The sequence below is a fragment of the Urocitellus parryii genome, chromosome 4, assembly GCF_045843805.1.
Source record: "Urocitellus parryii isolate mUroPar1 chromosome 4, mUroPar1.hap1, whole genome shotgun sequence".
Taxonomy (NCBI): Eukaryota; Metazoa; Chordata; class Mammalia; order Rodentia; family Sciuridae; genus Urocitellus; species Urocitellus parryii.
Window position 1 is genome coordinate 60,280,921 of NC_135534.1, and position 16,906 is coordinate 60,297,826.

The 16,906-nt window shown below is 39.5% G+C and overlaps 1 pseudogene; it reads right to left on the reverse strand.

The window, feature by feature from the left end:
• Positions 1-15,622: 15,622 nt before the first annotated feature.
• Positions 15,623-16,601, reverse strand: LOC113177648 (olfactory receptor 56B2-like; annotated as a pseudogene).
• Between the last annotated feature and the right edge of the window lie 305 nt (positions 16,602-16,906).

The following is a 16,906-nucleotide window of genomic DNA, read 5'->3' on the forward strand; positions in this document are numbered from 1 at the left end:
AAATTCTTTGCTCATGAAGATGGCCGCTGGGTACGGGGGTCGCTGAAGTGCTGAGCGTGGGGCTCTGAGCAGCGGCTTTAATCGAGATTTCACGCAGCTTGTTAGAGCACCTTTCACCATTAATCTGTAGCGGACCACCTTGCCAAGCAGCAGAAAAAACAAAGAAATTGAAAGAGAGACGTTTTTCTGCTCAGAGCCGCGGGCGCTTTGCGCCCATCTGCTGCCTCTTTCACTTCGCTCCCGGCAGAGAAGCTGAATGCGTAATCAGCAGCGGATTGTAAGTACCTGAGACAAGAAAGCTCAGTACACTCCCTCCTTTTTTTCCTTTTTTTTGTTTTTGAATATTTTCTATACAGGGAGAGTTAGTGGATGGGTATTGTGGGCTGGGCTGTGGTTTCGGGGCTGAAAATCAACTCCGCGGGAGCTGCCATTTGCTTTATGCATGCTGTCTTAATGGCTCTGACTACATAGTCCAGCTGCCGCACCTAGAGACTGGAACTGGGCTGCCTGCCGAGTCCTGTCCTCCGAAGGCGGGACCACGACCGAGCGCCGCCGCGAGAGACCACGGTCGCTTGTTCCCTGCTGCACCTTTGAGCAGAGCCTGTTCTGGGGTCGTTCGGCATTCCCCTGCGAGGGGACCAGTGCTCCGGAGGTGGGAACTGGAGAGCCGCGGCGGCAGCAGCTCGGACTCCGGGAGCCAGGAGCCGCGGCGGCAGCAGCTTGGACCCCGGGAACCAGGCACCTAGCCAAGGAGCAGCGGAGGTCACGGCGGCGCTGCTAAGGCCGCGGACCAGGCGCCCGAGCGCGGCCCAGAGGTGGAGGCGATGACAGCAGGGTTTCAGTTCTAGAAAACTGGACGGGAAACAGAAGCAGCAGTTTGTATAATCCCAAGATCTTGCTTATGCCAGGAAACTGTAAGGGCAACATGAATGTCACTGAGGTGGTCTAACATGGCGGCAGACGCGGAGAGATCAAGTCTCTGACCTCTTCAATTGTGCGGATATAGGGAGCTGTAAATTATCTAAAGTCTGCTTGCTCAGGATCACTAGGCAAAGTTGAGCTGACGTGGAGCTAGGGCGCACAGCCTGGGCCCCTCAGAAAACGCACACTGAGCACAAATCAGCTGCATTCAAGCTCTGGTTCGCCTCCTTCTAGTGACTCAGCACTAACGATCCCACTGAAATAACTAGTCGGCCCACCTGAACTCACAGAGGTAAAAGCCAACTGAGCACCATAGCCTGACCCAGGGAATCAGGAGAGACATGGGACCTGCAGTGCAGATCTCCCGGCTATTACTTCCACCAGTGCTGACAACAGAGGTCCCTTGCACCAGCTACCAGGGGAGTTGCTACCTGAGGGCAAACAAGTTCGCTGGGGGCCCTCAGCCCCAAACTCTACAAACTTGGGGTCTGAGGGAGGCAAACAGAAAGGGTGTGCCCAGGCACCCATGAAAACAGGGCTCCCAGGAGCAGCAGACCTGGCGTGTAGTCAGTATTGTGGTGAGTGTCACAGGTGAGCGGGGCCTGGCTTGAGGAACCACAAGAGAAGGTCCTAGGCACTCAGGATTGGAGACCCGCACAGTCTGGGAAGAAGAGCTGAGGCACAGTGATTGGCTCCCACCTATCAAGAAGAGAAGCCTGGCCCAGTGGGCATAGCTCCACCAACTGGAAGAGAAGCTAATCGAGCTATATGACTGCATTTATTATTATTATTATTTTTTTAATGATTATTATTAGTATTTTTTTTTCACTTTTTGTTGTTGCTGTAGTTGTTGTTCTTTAACTTTCTTATTAATGGTTTCAATTTTTTTAAACTCTTTTTATTTTATTAGTATTCCTATTATTTTTAAACTTTAATTTCCATTTTTTATTATCATTATAAAATGATAATAACATGATGTTGCCAAGACTGGATGTAAAGGACACAGAGGGGTGCTGTAGATCTTGCCATGGTCATACCTATGCAGCATCTGGTCCTGTCCACTGACTGGTCAGAGAACAAATGTGTTAAAGTCTGTAAACAAGTCAAAATAACACCTGGTATTTTGCCAGAGAAATGTTAGAGTTCATAAACAAGTCTGGATGGTGCCTGGCAAAATGCCAGAGGGAGTGGTTTGAGAAGTAACAAAAGTGAGCCACTAAGTGTGGAGATTCCTTATTGGTTGACTGATGTATCTAGTTTATGCTAATTAAGATAAGCTGTGCAAAATGTATAAATACCTCTGTTGTCCTACAATAAAGGGCTCCCTCTCCTGCTGTATCAACGTACACAAGTTATTCGTCACCCCCCGGCACAAATGCTTTGGTTTGTTGAACTCTGCTGCTTCTGCCAGTGCCACAAGCCTTTGCTAGTTGGAGAACTGGCATCAGGAGTGCCTAAGGATATCCCCATCACCTGATCAGGGCCACTGCCTCCATCATAGGTGTAGCCACATAGTAAGCACCCGACACCAACTGCTGTCAACCCACAGTTGTTTGAACTGCTAGAGTGTCCCAACTACTGCATGATCTGTAGATACATGGGCCTATATGACCATGACATTGTCTGACCTGTGCCCAAACTCAGTAATCACAGCCAAAGAAGCTACAGGGAGACTGCTCTATGGTGCCTATTGAGAACCAAAGCCAGCATTGCAAAACAATCTGACACCCTAAGTTATACATTCAAGAGAAAGCCATTTACTAAGAAAGTCAATTACCTATAAATGTGCTAGGGACATCTGATTCACCAGATGAACAAATCTCAACATCAAAAAAAGAAATATGAAAACACAAGGTAATATGATTACCTCCAAAAGAACATAACTCTAGCAACAGATTACAAGGGAATGAAGGTGGATGGAATGCTGGAAGGATAATTTAAAGTGATTAATAAAAAGCTCACTAATGTAAGATAAAATAAGAATACAATAAACTGCTAAATTAAATTAGGAAGACTATGAAAGATACCAATGACTAATTTAGCAGAGATAGAGATTTTAGAAAAGTATTAAACAGAAATACTGGAAATTAAGAGTTCCATAGGTCAAATAAAAATACAGTTGAAAACCACAGCAACAGACTAGATCAAGTGGAAGAAATGACATTTGAACTTCAAGACAGGTCTTTTGAAATATCCCATTATCTATCTCATCACCTCTCCCCCTCAACAAACAAACAAAAATCAAAAAGATATATCAAATAATAGTATTTTTAAGATCTTTGGCACAACTTAAGACATTCAACCAGGCATGATGGTGTATGCCTATAATCCCCAAATCTTGGGAGGCTGAATCAGGAGGATCACAAGTTCAAAGCCAGTCTCAGCAATGGTGAGATCCTTAGCAACTCAATGAGATCCTGTTTCTAAATGAAATACAAAAAAATAGGGCTGGGAATATGGTTCAGTGGTTGAGTGCCAGTGAGTTCAATCCCCAGTACCAAAAAACAAAAGAAAACAAACAATCAAATATCTCCATCTTTGGAATAACCAATGATGAGTAGATAAATGCAAAGAACAGAGAAAATCTGTTTAATAAAATAATAGTAGAAATTCTCCCTAATTTTGAGAAACCTATGGACATCTATAGACATAACCAAAGGGGCTTGTCACCATGGGATATTATGGTCAAATTGGCAAAAACATAAGACAAAGAAAAAATTTAAAATCTTCAAGAGAAATCATCAGGTCACACTTAAGAGCATTCCCAGTAGACTGACAGCAGAAACCTTACAGGCCAGTAGGGAAAGACATGACATATTCCATGATCTGAAAGAAAGTAACTGCTCATCTACATAACTGCATCCAACATGGGTATAGTTTAAAAAATGAACAAAAATAAAAACCTTAAAATATATTAAAAGTGGAGGACATTTATGACCACTAGAATAGTCTGACTAAAGATGCTTAGGCATGTTGTATATCCAAAAGTGAAAAAAATATAACTGTGATAATGAAAGCATGTGAAAGTATAAATCTCACTACAAAAGCAGGAACCCAAATGTGAAATAGAAAAGAATAGCACGTTATAATTGCAGTAAATCATAAAACCGTAGAGATGAATAAGAGAAGAAGAAGAGAACAGAGAACATTCAAAACACCAGAAGAAACTCAACAAAATGACCTATAACAACACAATCCTGGGTGTAAATGGACAAAATTCTCCAATGAAAATATATGGTCTGATAGATGGATTTAAAAAAATTCCAAAAATCTGTGGCCTTCAAAAAGTTCACCTTGTAAATAAAGACACGCAGTGATAGAGAAAGGATGGAGAGATTAAGGGAAGATGGCGGCGGGGAATGAGTGAGCCGCTCTGTGCTCCGCGCCACCGCCACCGCAGCGTACGTTGCTGCTTCTTAAAAGAAGAAGTAAAGATCATTAAAGGAGATCTGTCGACAAAGATTCAGCACCGTGTCAAGAAAAGGGCCTAGATGGAGTGAATCCGCCACGACTTCAGCGCGAGCAGTAAGGCTGCAGCCCCCGAGCTGCCGGGCTCCCTGGGCCCCTTCTCACTCCCCTCTCCGCCTCTCCACTTCGCTTCTCCCCCGCCATCTCTCCTCCCACGCTCACTCCCTAAATCTAGATCTCAATCTCTTTCCCCCACCCCACCCGCTCTCTCGCGTGCCCAGTACCCGGCCCGCGCGGCCCCGAGGCGCTGCCTCCCCTCCCCCAGCCCGCACCCCCTCCACGGGGGTCCCGAAGGCCACAGCTTTGCCACCGCGGCTGCAGCCACCGCCGCTGCCGCCACCGCTTTCCGCGGAGCACCTTAGAACAGACTCTTAACCATGAGAGTGAGCTGCCGAGTAAAATGGAACAGCTGATAAGATGAGTGACAATTTAAAATCTAAATGATCCAACATGGCGGCGGACGCGGAGAGATCAAGTCTCTAACCCCTTCAGCTGCACGGGCATAGGGAGAAGTAAACTGTCAAAATACTGTTCGCTCAGGACCACTAGGCACGGTTGAGCTGAAGTGGACCCCGGGCGAACGGTCTAGCCTTCTCAGAACACACCGAGCCCGAACTGGCTGCATTCTAGCTCAGGTTCGCCTGCTTCATGTGACTCAACAATAATGATCCCGCTGAAATAACTAGTCGGCCCGCCTGAACTCAAAGAGGTAAAAGCCAACTGAGCACTACAGCCAGACCCAGGGAATCAGGAGTGACGCAGGACTAGCGACGCAGAACTCCCAGCTATTGCTATCACCAGTGCTGACAACAGGTCCCTTGCACCAGCTATCAGGGGAGTTGCTGCTACCTGAGGGCAAACAAATTCGCTGGGGGCCCTCAGCCCCAAGCCCTACAAACTTAGGGTCTGAGGGAGGCAAACAGAAAGGGTGTGCCCAGGCACCCATGAAAACAGGGCTCCCAGGAGCAGCAGGCCTGGCGTGTAGTCAGTATTGTGGTGAGTGTCACAGGTGAGCGGTGCCTGGCTTGAGGAACCACAAGAGAAGGCCCTAGGCACTCAGGATTAGAGACCCACACAGTCTGGGAAGAAGAGCTGAGGCACAGTGATTGGTTCCCACCTATCAAGAAGAGAAGCCTGGCCCAGTGGGCATAGCTCCACCAACTGGATGAGAAGTTTATTCGAGCTATATGACTGCATTTATAATTATTATTATTATTATTTTTAATGATTATTATTAGTATTTTTTTTATTTTATTTTCACTTTTTGTTGTTGATGTAGTTGTTGTTCTTTAACGTTCCTATTAATGGTTTCAATTTTTTTAAATTCTTTTTATTTTATTAGTATTACTATTATTTTTTAAACTTTAATTTCCATTTTTTTACTATCATTATAAAATTTTTTCTTTTTTTTTTTGGTTTTAAATTTTTATTTTTTTTTCGTTTCTTCTTTCTTTCTTTTCACTTTTTTTTTTCTTTTGTCTTCTCACTTCTTTCAATTTTCCTATTCCACCTTCCTTGAATTCTACCTGCCTACACTCATTCTCTTTAGTGACTTCTTCCCTCCCCTTCTAATATCTCTCCTCCCCAGTATCACACTAATTGGAGGAGGATCACAGCCACTACCTGCCCTGAAAGGGTGATTTTTCAACTATACAAGAGCAATATAATTAAATAGAGGGGGAAAATATCAAAGACACAACAATTTCACCAAGCAGAAAGAAACGCCAGCAGTATGAAACGACAAGGAAAGAAAGGACCACAGGCAATGCAGGTCAACTCAACTTTAGAAGAGGTAATAGCTGCAACAGATGGAATGTCAGATAGAGAGCTCAGGACATACATGCTTCAGATGATCTGGAGTCTCAAGGAAGACATGAGACAGCAAAATCAGACAATGAAAGATCATATTGACAAACAAATCCAGGAAGTAAAAGATCAATTTCACAGGGAGATAGAGGTAATAAAAAACAAACAAATAGAAATACTAGAGATGCAGGAAACAATAAACCAACTTAAAAACTCAATTAAGAATACTACCAGCAGAGTTGATCACTTAGAAGATAGAACATCAGACAATGAAGACAGAGTATTTCAACTTGAAAAGAACATAGATAGCTCAGCAAGTCTACTAAGAAACCATGAGCAGAACATTCAAGAGCTATGGGATAATATCAAAAGACCAAACTTAAGAGTCATTGGGATACAGGAAGGCACAGAGCTCCAAACCAAAGGATTAAGCAATCTATTCAGTGAAATAATACAAGAAAACTTCCCAGACTTGAAGAATGAGACAGAATCCCAAATCCTAGAAGCCTACAGGACGCCGAATGTGCAAAATCATAAGAGATCCACACCTAGACACATTATAATGAAGATGTCCAACATACAGAATAAGGAGAGAATTTTAAAAGCTACAAGGGAAAGGAAGCAGATTACATTTAGGGGTAAACCAATCAGGATAACAGCTGATCTCTCAACACAGACTCTAAAAGCTAGAAGATCCTGGAATAACATATTTCAAACGCTTAAAGAAAATGGATTCCAACCAAGAATCGTGTATCCGGCGAAATTAAGCTTCAGATTAGAAGATGAAATTAAAACCTTCCACGATAAACAAAAGTTAAAAGAATTCGCAGCTAGAAAACCATCTCTTCAAAAAATCCTTGGCAAAACATTACAGGAAGAGGAAATGGAAAATAACATTGATAACCAACAATGGGAGGTAGGACAGTAAAGGGGGGAAAGTAGTCAAAGAGGATAACAAATCAGGTTTAGTAACATCAATAAACAAATATGGATAGAAGAACAAACCGTATCTCAATAATAACCCTAAATGTTAATGGCTTAAACTCACCAATTAAGAGACACAGGCTAGTAGAATGGATCACAAAACAAGACCCAACAATATGCTGTCTACAGGAGACGCATTTGATAGGAAAAGATACACATAGGCTGAAGGTGAAAGGTTGGGAAAAATCATATCACTCATATGGACCGCGGAAACAAGCAGGAGTGTCCATACTCATATCTAATAAAATAGATTTCAAGCCAAAGCTAATCAAAAGGGATAAAGAAGGACACTTCATACTGCTCAAGGGAACCATACACCAACAAGACATAACAATCATAAATATATATGCCCCAAATAATGGTGCAGCCGTGTTTATCAAGCAAACTCTTCTCAAGTTCAAGAGTCTAATAGACCACCATACAATAATCATGGGAGACTTCAACACACCTCTCTCACCACTGGACAGATCTTCCAAACAAAAGTTAAATAAGGAAACTATAGAACTCAATAACACAATTAACAACCTAGACTTAATTGACATATATAGACTATACCACCCAACATCAAGTTGCTACACTTTTTTCTCAGCAGCACATGGAACCTTCTCAAAAATAGACCATATACTATGTCACAGGGCAACTCTTAGACAATACAATGAGGTATAGATTATACCATGCATCTTGTCTGATCATAATGGAATGAAACTGAAAATCAATGATAAAAGAAGAAAGGAAAAATCAAGCATCACCTGGAGAATGAACAATAGGTTGCTGAGTGATCAACGGGTTTTAGAAGACATCAAGGAGGAAATTAAAAAATTCCTAGAGTTAAATGAAAACACAGACACAACATATCGGAATCTATGGGACACATTGAAAGCAGTTCTAAGAGGAAAATTCATTGCTTGGAGTTCATTCCTCAAAAAAAGAAAAAACCAACAAATAAATGATCTCATACTTCATCTCAAAATCCTAGAAAAAGAAGAGCAAAACAACAGCAAAAGAAGTAGAAGGCAAGAAATAATTAAAATCAGAGCTGAAATTAATGAAATTGAAACAAAAGAAACAATTGAAAAAATTGACAAAACTAAAAGCTGGTTCTTTGAAAAAATAAATAGAATTGACAGACCCTTAGCCATGCTAACGAAGAGAAGAAGAGAGAGAACCCAAATTACTAGCATACGGGATGAAAAAGGCAATATCACAACAGACACTTCAGAAATACAGAAGATAATCAGAAATTACTTTGAATCCTTATACTCCAATAAAATAGAAGATAGTGAAGGCATAGATAAATTCCTTGAGTCCTATGATCTGCCCAGATTGAGCCAGGAGGATATAGACAACCTAAACAGACCAATAACAATAGAGGAAATAGAAGAAACCATCAAAAGACTACCAACTAAGAAAAGCCCAGGACCGGATAGGTATACAGCAGAGTTTTACAAAACCTTTAAAGAGGAACTAACACCAATACTTTTCAAGCTATTTCAGGAAATAGAAAAAGAGGGAGAACTTCCAAATTCATTCTAGGAGGCCAACATCACCCTGATTCCGAAACCAGACAAAGACACTTCAAAGAAGGAAAATTACAGACCAATATCTCTATTGAACCTTGACGCAAAAATCCTCAATAAAATTCTGGCGAATCGGATTCAAATACATATCAAAAAAATTATACATCATGATCAAGTAGGATTCATCCCTGGGATGCAAGGCTGGTTTAATATATGGGTATCAATAAATGTTATTCACCACATCAATAGACTTAAAAATAAGAACCATATGATCATCTCAATAGATGCAGAAAAAGCATTCGACAAAGTACAGCATCCCTTTATGTTCAAAACTCTAGAAAAATTAGGGATAACTGGATCATACCTCAACATTGTAAAAGCAATCTATGATAAGCCACAGGCCAGCATCATTCTGAATGGAGAAAAATTGAAGGCATTCCCTCTAAGATCTGGTACAAGACAGGGATGCCCTCTCTCACCACTTCTGTTCAACATAGTCCTCGAAACACTGGCCAGAGCAATTAGGCAGACGAAAGAAATTAAAGGCATAAAAATAGGAAAAGAAGAACTTAAATTATCACTATTTGCAGATGATATGATTCTATACCTAGCAGACCCAAAAGGGTCCACAAAGAAGCTATTAGAGCTAATAAATGAATTCAGCAAAGTGGCAGGATATAAGATCAACACGCATAAATCAAAGGCATTCCTGTATATGAGCGACAAATCCTCTGAAACGGAAATGAGGACAACTACTCCATTCACAATATCCCCCCCAAAAATAAAATACTTGGGAATCAACCTAACAAAAGAGGTGAAAGATTTATACAATGAAAATTACAGAACCCTAAAGAAAGACATAGAAGAAGACCTTAGAAGATGGAAAAATATACCCTGCTCATGGATAGGCAGAACTAACATCATCAAAATGGCGACATTACCAAAAGTCCTATATAAGTTCAATGCAATGCCAATCAAAATCCCAACAGCATATCTTATAGAAATCGATAAAAGAATCATGAAATTCATATGGAATAATAAAAGACCCAGAATAGCAAAAACAATGCTAAGCAGGAAGTGTGAATCAGGCGGTATAGCGATACCAGACTTCAAACTATACTACAGAGCAATAGTAACAAAAACAGCATGGTACTGGTACCAAAACAGGCGGGTGGACCAATGGTACAGAATAGAAGACACAGTAACCAATCCACAAAACTACAACTATCTTATTTTTGATAAAGGGGCTAAAAGCATGCAATGGAGGAAGGATAGCATCTTCAACAAATGGTGCTGGGAAAACTGGAAATCCATTTGCACCAAAATGAATCTGAATCCCTATCTCTCGCCGTGCACAAAAGTGAACTCAAAATGTATCAAGGAGCTTGATATTAAATCAAAGACATGGCATCTAATAGAAGAAAAAGTTGGTTATGATCTACACGCTGTGGGATCGGGCTCCAAATTCCTCAATAGGACACCCATAGCGCTAGAGTTAACAAATAGAATCAACAAATGGGACTTACTCAAACTAAAAAGTTTTTTCTCAGCAAAAGAAACAATAAGAGAGATAAACAGGGAGCCTACATCCTGGGAACAAATCTTTACTCCACACACTTCAGATAGAGCCCTAATAACCAGAATATACAAAGAACTCAAAAAATTAGACAATAAGATAACAAATAACCCAATCAATAAATGGGCCAAGGACCTGAACAGACACTTCTCAGAGGAGGACATACAATCAATCAACAAGTACATGAAAAAATGCTCACCATCGCTAGCAGTCAGAGAAATGCAAATCAAAACTACCCTAAGATACCATCTCACTCCAGTAAGACTGGCAGCCATTAGGAAGTCAAACAACAATAAGTGCTGGAGAGGATGCGGGGAAAAGGGCACTCTTGTTCATTGCTGGTGGGACTGCAAATTGGTGCAGCCAATTTGGAAAGCAGTATGGAGATTTCTTGGAAAGCTGGGAATGGAACCACCATTCGACCCAGCTATTCCCCTTCTCGGTCTATTCCCTAAAGCCCTAACAAGAGCATGCTACAGGGACACTGCAACATCGATGTTCATAGCAGCTCAATTCACGATAGCAAGACTGTGGAACCAGCCTAGACGCCCTTCAATAGATGAATGGATAAAAAAAAATGTGGCATTTATATACTATGGAGTATTATTCTGCATTAAAAAATGACAAAATCATAGAATTTGGAGGGAAATGGATGGCATTAGAGCAGATTATGCTAAGTGAAGCTAGTCAATCTTTAAAAAACAAATACCAAATGACTCCTTTGATATAAGGGGAGTAAACAAGGACAGGGTAGGGACGAAGAGCTTGAGAAGAAGATTTACATTAAACAGGGATGAGAGGTGGGAGGGAAAGGGAGTGAGAAGGGAAATCGCATGGTAATGGAAGGCGATCCTCAGGGTTATACAAAAAGGACATATAAGAGGAAAGGAGGGGTAAGACAAGATAATACAAATGGAAGAAATGATCTACAGTAGAAGGGGTAGAGAGAGAAAAGGGGAAGGGAGGGGAGGGGAGGGGAGGGGAGGGGAGGGGGGATAGTAGAGAATAGGACAGACAGCAGAATACATCAGACAAGAGAAAGGCAATATGTCAATCAATGGAAGGGTAACTGATGTGATACAGCAATCTGTATACAGGGTAAAATTGGGAGTTCATAACCCACTTGAATCAAACTGTGAAATATGATGTATTTAGAACTATGTAATGTTTTGAATGACCAACAATAAAAAAAAAAAAAAGAATGAACAAATTTTGAGGATCTAAGGTAAAAAAAAAAAAAAAAAAAAATCTTTGCTCATTAAAAATTGACAACCAAGTTCACTTTCTTCTCAGCAGAATATGGAACTCTTTTTAATATTTTAAGATGCAAAAAAGTCTTAGCAAATAAAAAAGTTTGAGATAATTTCTTGCATCTCATCAGATTATGATGTAATGGAATTAGAAATCAACAAGATAAAATCAAAAACTGTCTTGGGGCTAGGGTTGTGCCTCAGTGTTAGAGAACTTGCCTTGCATGTATGAGGAACTGGGTTTGATCCTCAGCACCACATAAAATGAATAAATAAAATAAAGATATTGTGTCCATCAACAACTAAAAAGATTTATTTAAAAAACTATCTTAACACTTGGAGATTAAGTGTTCTTGTTCTTGAGAAATAGATCACAGAAGAAATCAGGGGAGACATAAAAAATCTTTGAAACAAATGAGAATTGAGGTACTATTAAATCAAATGGGGCAAACTACATTTAAAAAGTTTATAGCATTAAGTTCCTACTTAATAATATGTAAAGATTAAGATATAGAAAGGTTGCAAATAAATTAAATTTATACCTCAAGGCCTTAGAAAGAGAAGAATAAACTAATTCTAAAATCAGAAGAACACAGAAATTAATGAATTTCAGAGCTGAAATTAGTGAAATTGAGAATAAAAAAGAAATAAAGGAACAATGCAACAAAGAAATGGTTCTTTGACAAGATAAACAAAATTGATAAACCCTTAGCCAAACCAATCAAAAGAAAGAGAGAGAGAAGACACAAATCCACAAAATTAGAGAAGAAATACAAAATGTTAATGCAGACACTTCTAAAATTCAGAGGATCTTTAGAAACTATTTTGAAAATTTACACTCCAGTAAACTGGAAAACGTGAAGATAGAGACAAATTTCTGGATAACATAACATCTACCCACATTGAATCATGAAGATGTAGACAGCTTAAATAGACCAATATCAAGCAATGAGATTGAAACAACAATTAAAAGCCTTCCAACAAAGAAAGCCCAGAACTGGATGGATTCTAATTCAGCTAATTTCAATCAGACTTTTAGGGAAGAACTAATGTCAATACACCTCAGAGTTTTCATGGGATAGAAGGGAGGGGACACTTCCAAATTTACTCGATAAAGCCAGTATTATATTGATACCAAAATCAGACAAAGACACATCAAGGAAATAAAACTATAGTCCAACATCTCTGATAAACATAAATGCAATAATTCTTAATAAAACTTTGGCAAATTGCATTAAAAAACATTAAGATGATCACCATGACCAAATGGGTTTCATTCCAAAGATGCAAGATTTCTTCAACATAACTGAATTGAAAAATGTAGTTCACAACATGAATAGAATTAAGAACAAGAATTACATGGCCCTCTCCATAGATCCAGGAAAAGCATATGACAAAAATCATGGATTCATCCATGTCAAAAACAGTGGAGAAAGTGGCGATAGAAGAACTTACTTTAACATTATAAAGGTTATATAGGACAAACCAATGCAGATATCATAGTGAATAGGAAAAAAAAAAGTGGAAGAATGAAACTACATCCCTATCTTTCCCCCTCCACAATTCCACTCCAGTGGATCAAAGGTCTAGGAATTAGACCAGAAACTCGGCCATTTCTAGGGAAAAAATGCCATTTCAGCATTTCAACATATTGGCAAAGGCACTGACTTCCTTATCAAGCCTCTAAAGTACAAGAAATAAAATCAAAAATCAATAAGTGGGAGAGCATCAATTGAAAAATCTTTTCCACAGCAAAGGAAACAAGACTATGAGTAGTGAGTAGATAGCCTACAGACTGGGATATCTTTGCCAGCTGCTCCTCTGACAAAGGATTAAAATTTAGAGTATATATATAGTCTAAATTTTAATATATATATATATATATATATATATATATATATATACTCTAAATTTGAATATATATATATATATATATATATATATATATATATCTTTAAAAAAACTTTACACCAAGAAAACAAATAACTCAATTAATAAATCATCCAAGGAAATAAGCAGATGTATCTTAAAAGCAGAATACAAAAGACCAACATATACATGAAAAAATATTCAACATCTCTTACAACCAAGGAAATGCAAAACTACATTAAGAACTCATCTCATTCCAGTTAAAATGGCAACCATCAAAAATACAAATAATCGGGGCTGGGGATGTGGCTCAAGCGGTAGCGCGCTCGTCTGGCATGCATGCGGCCCGGGTTCGATCCTCAGCACCACATACCAACAAAGATGTTGTGTCCGCCAAGAACTAAAAAATAAAACATTAAAAATTCTCTCTCTCTCTCTCTCTCTCTCTCTCTCTCTCTCTCTCTCTCTCTCTCTCCCCTCTCTCACTCTCTCTTTAAAAAAAATACAAATAATAATAAATGATGTTAAGGATATGGGGGAAAAAGTGGCATGCTGTTGATGGGACTTCAAACTAGCACAAACATTTTGGAAGTAGGAAGGAGATTCCTCAAAGACTAGAAATGGAACCACTATATGACCCAGTTATAGCCACTCCTTGGTATTTATCCATAGAAACTAAAAGTAGTATTCTATAGTGATTCAGGAACATTGATTTTTATAAAAGCCATTTCCAACAGCCAAGTTGGGCAACGATCAACAGATAAACAGGTGCCCTTCAACAGATGAAGGGATAAAGATAATGTAGTGGAGTTACACTCAGTAATAAAGTAAAATGAAATTATGGCATTTTCTGGTAAATGGATCAAATTGGGAAAGATTATGCTAAGCCAGACTCAAAAAGTCAAGTGTTGAATATTTTCTTTGATGTACAGATGTTAGACCAAACTAAGGAAAAACAGTGTTCAGAATTCCATGGAAAGAGAAAGGATATTGTGGAGTATTATTGCAGGTGACAGGGAGGGAACAGGAAAAGAGAAGAATGGTGGAATTAAATTGACCAAATTATGCTGTGTACATATATACCATTAGTGAATTTCACCTTTTGGTGTATCTTTAAAGCACCAATTTTAGAAAAAAAAAACTATAAATGAGTACAAGGAATACCAGTAGAGTAGAAGAAAGAGGACAGAAGGATCAAAGTGAAAAGAGAAAAGAGAAGTACAGGGGACTGAAGTGAAACCAATTATATTGCATGCATGCATGATTATTCCAATATAAACCCCAGTATTGCATATAACAATAATGCACTAATAAAAATAAATTAATTAAAAATAAGAACATGCTGAGAGACATTACCAAGTAGGAATGACGCATCGTAATCCTTGCCAGCGTACCCCATATTAAATGGACTTGCCTTGGAAATTTGCTGCGACCTTGCTTGTGTGTTTGAGAAAGGTGACCCTGCTCAATCACCAGGGTGGATCCAGGATTAGGGTGTATTCCTGCAGGAAGTATCCCCGTCCTTAGGTTTAGGGCTTGACAATAGGAGTTTTAGGGAAGTTGGAGGTTGAAGATTATTCCTGCTGGGAGTAGGGCATGCCTGCTGCCTGAGTTCCTGCTGAGTTCTCCTGGAGAAAAAGTATTTTAGGACGTGTATTGTGGGGGAGATTAAGAATTTCCCCTGAGCATGTGGTGTGAGATTGGAAATAAAGAATTGCTGTTTGAATCTACAAAGCTGTGTGGTGCCTCCTGATTCTGTGCCAAGCCCAGACATTGTCAAGAACATATAGCAAGGCAAATAAAAAATGCAAAAATAATTTCAACCCTATCAATAATTAGATTAAAAAAAAGACTAAACTGTCAACTTTAATGGTAAATATTGGTAAGTACTTGATCAAACAACATCTATTCATCATCTTCTGGAAGTTCTACTTACAGCAGCCATGAAACATAGTGAAAAGTATAAAATTCTATATATCTTTCCCTTAGATTCCTTGAAACAAATAGCAGCATTATGTTATTTATTGTCTTGAAGATTTTTTCTTGATGCACAAAGATTTCAAATAAAATTTCCCCATGTATTGTTCTCCAATTATGATTGTTACCATAATTACTTGTGATAAATGAAAAATTGCCACAGTGCCAATATTATTTACTTTTCACAGTCACACTCACTTATAAATGTAAAGGGTGAGTATATAAAAATAAAAAGACTGAGTATTTCCTCCATGTTAGTTGCACTTGATGTTCAGCCTAAGTACCTTGCATAATCCCTGCCTGAGCTCCTTGTTCTTGATTGCAATACCATGGGATTGAGAGCAGGAGGGATAACATTGTGTAGCACATTGAGTAGAACTGGGATGAGGGGAAGTTTCATTCCTCCACTATGAGTGATGGAAATAACAACAATGACAGTGTAGAAGAATAGAATTAAGATGAGGTGGGAAGTTCAGGTACTCAAGGCCTTGGATGCAGCTTCTTTGGAGTTGAGCTTCAATACAGACTGAAGAATAAAAGCATATGATACAATAATTAAACACAGATCACTTCCCATAATCAGCCAAGCCAGAAATATCTGATTGATACTGTTGATTTTCCTGTCATCACAAGAGAGTCTAGTGACTCCAAGATTAGAACAAAGACAGTGTTCAATTTGATTCTGAAAACAGTAATTTCTCTAAGCAGCTAACACAGGCACTGAAATTGGACACAGACTGTTTCTAATTGCCATGAACACTGTTGCTTTGATCACAAAAGAGTCAGTAACTATTGATGGATATCTCAGTGGTTGGCAAATGGCCACATACCTATCTATAGCCATGCAGACAAAGATGCCTGACTCCATGGCCACAAAACAATGGATGGCATACATCTGAGCAAAGCACTCAGGGAGGCTGATGGCCTTAGCACTTAACCATAAGATGTGCAAAATCTTGGGCATGATGGTGGTAGCCAGGCCCATGTCCGCCACAGCCAGGATGCCCAGGAAATGGTACATGGGCTGATGCAGACTTGCCTCTTTGTAGTTGGTGGTCAGGATCAGGATGCTGGCCCCAAGGGCTAAGAGGTAGAGGAAGTGAGAATAGAATTAAGCAGAGCCAGGGGAAGTGAGAGCCAGTGCTTCCAGCTGTGGATGCCTGGGAATCCCATCAGTATGAACTTAGAGACCTGGAACTGAGAGCTGTTGGAATCTCTGAGATCCTGGAACATCCTTTAGTAAGAGGGAAAAAAGCTGAATGTTACATCCCTTAACTGTCAGTGTGAGAGTGTTGGAAATTGCTCACCCAGTATAATACTTCTTTACCATTGATTCTGTGTCTTTTTCATTCCCGTTCTGACAGTGACACTCACTTAACTTTTCTTACAAAAGTGAAACTGTGATAAGTGTAACATTCTCAGTCTCATCCCTAAAATTCCATAATGCAGCTCAAATTTTTTCCTTCTTCTCATAAGTGAGAAATAGACTATATCAGTATTTTGTTCATGACCTTCAAGTAGAAAGTCATTGAATTACA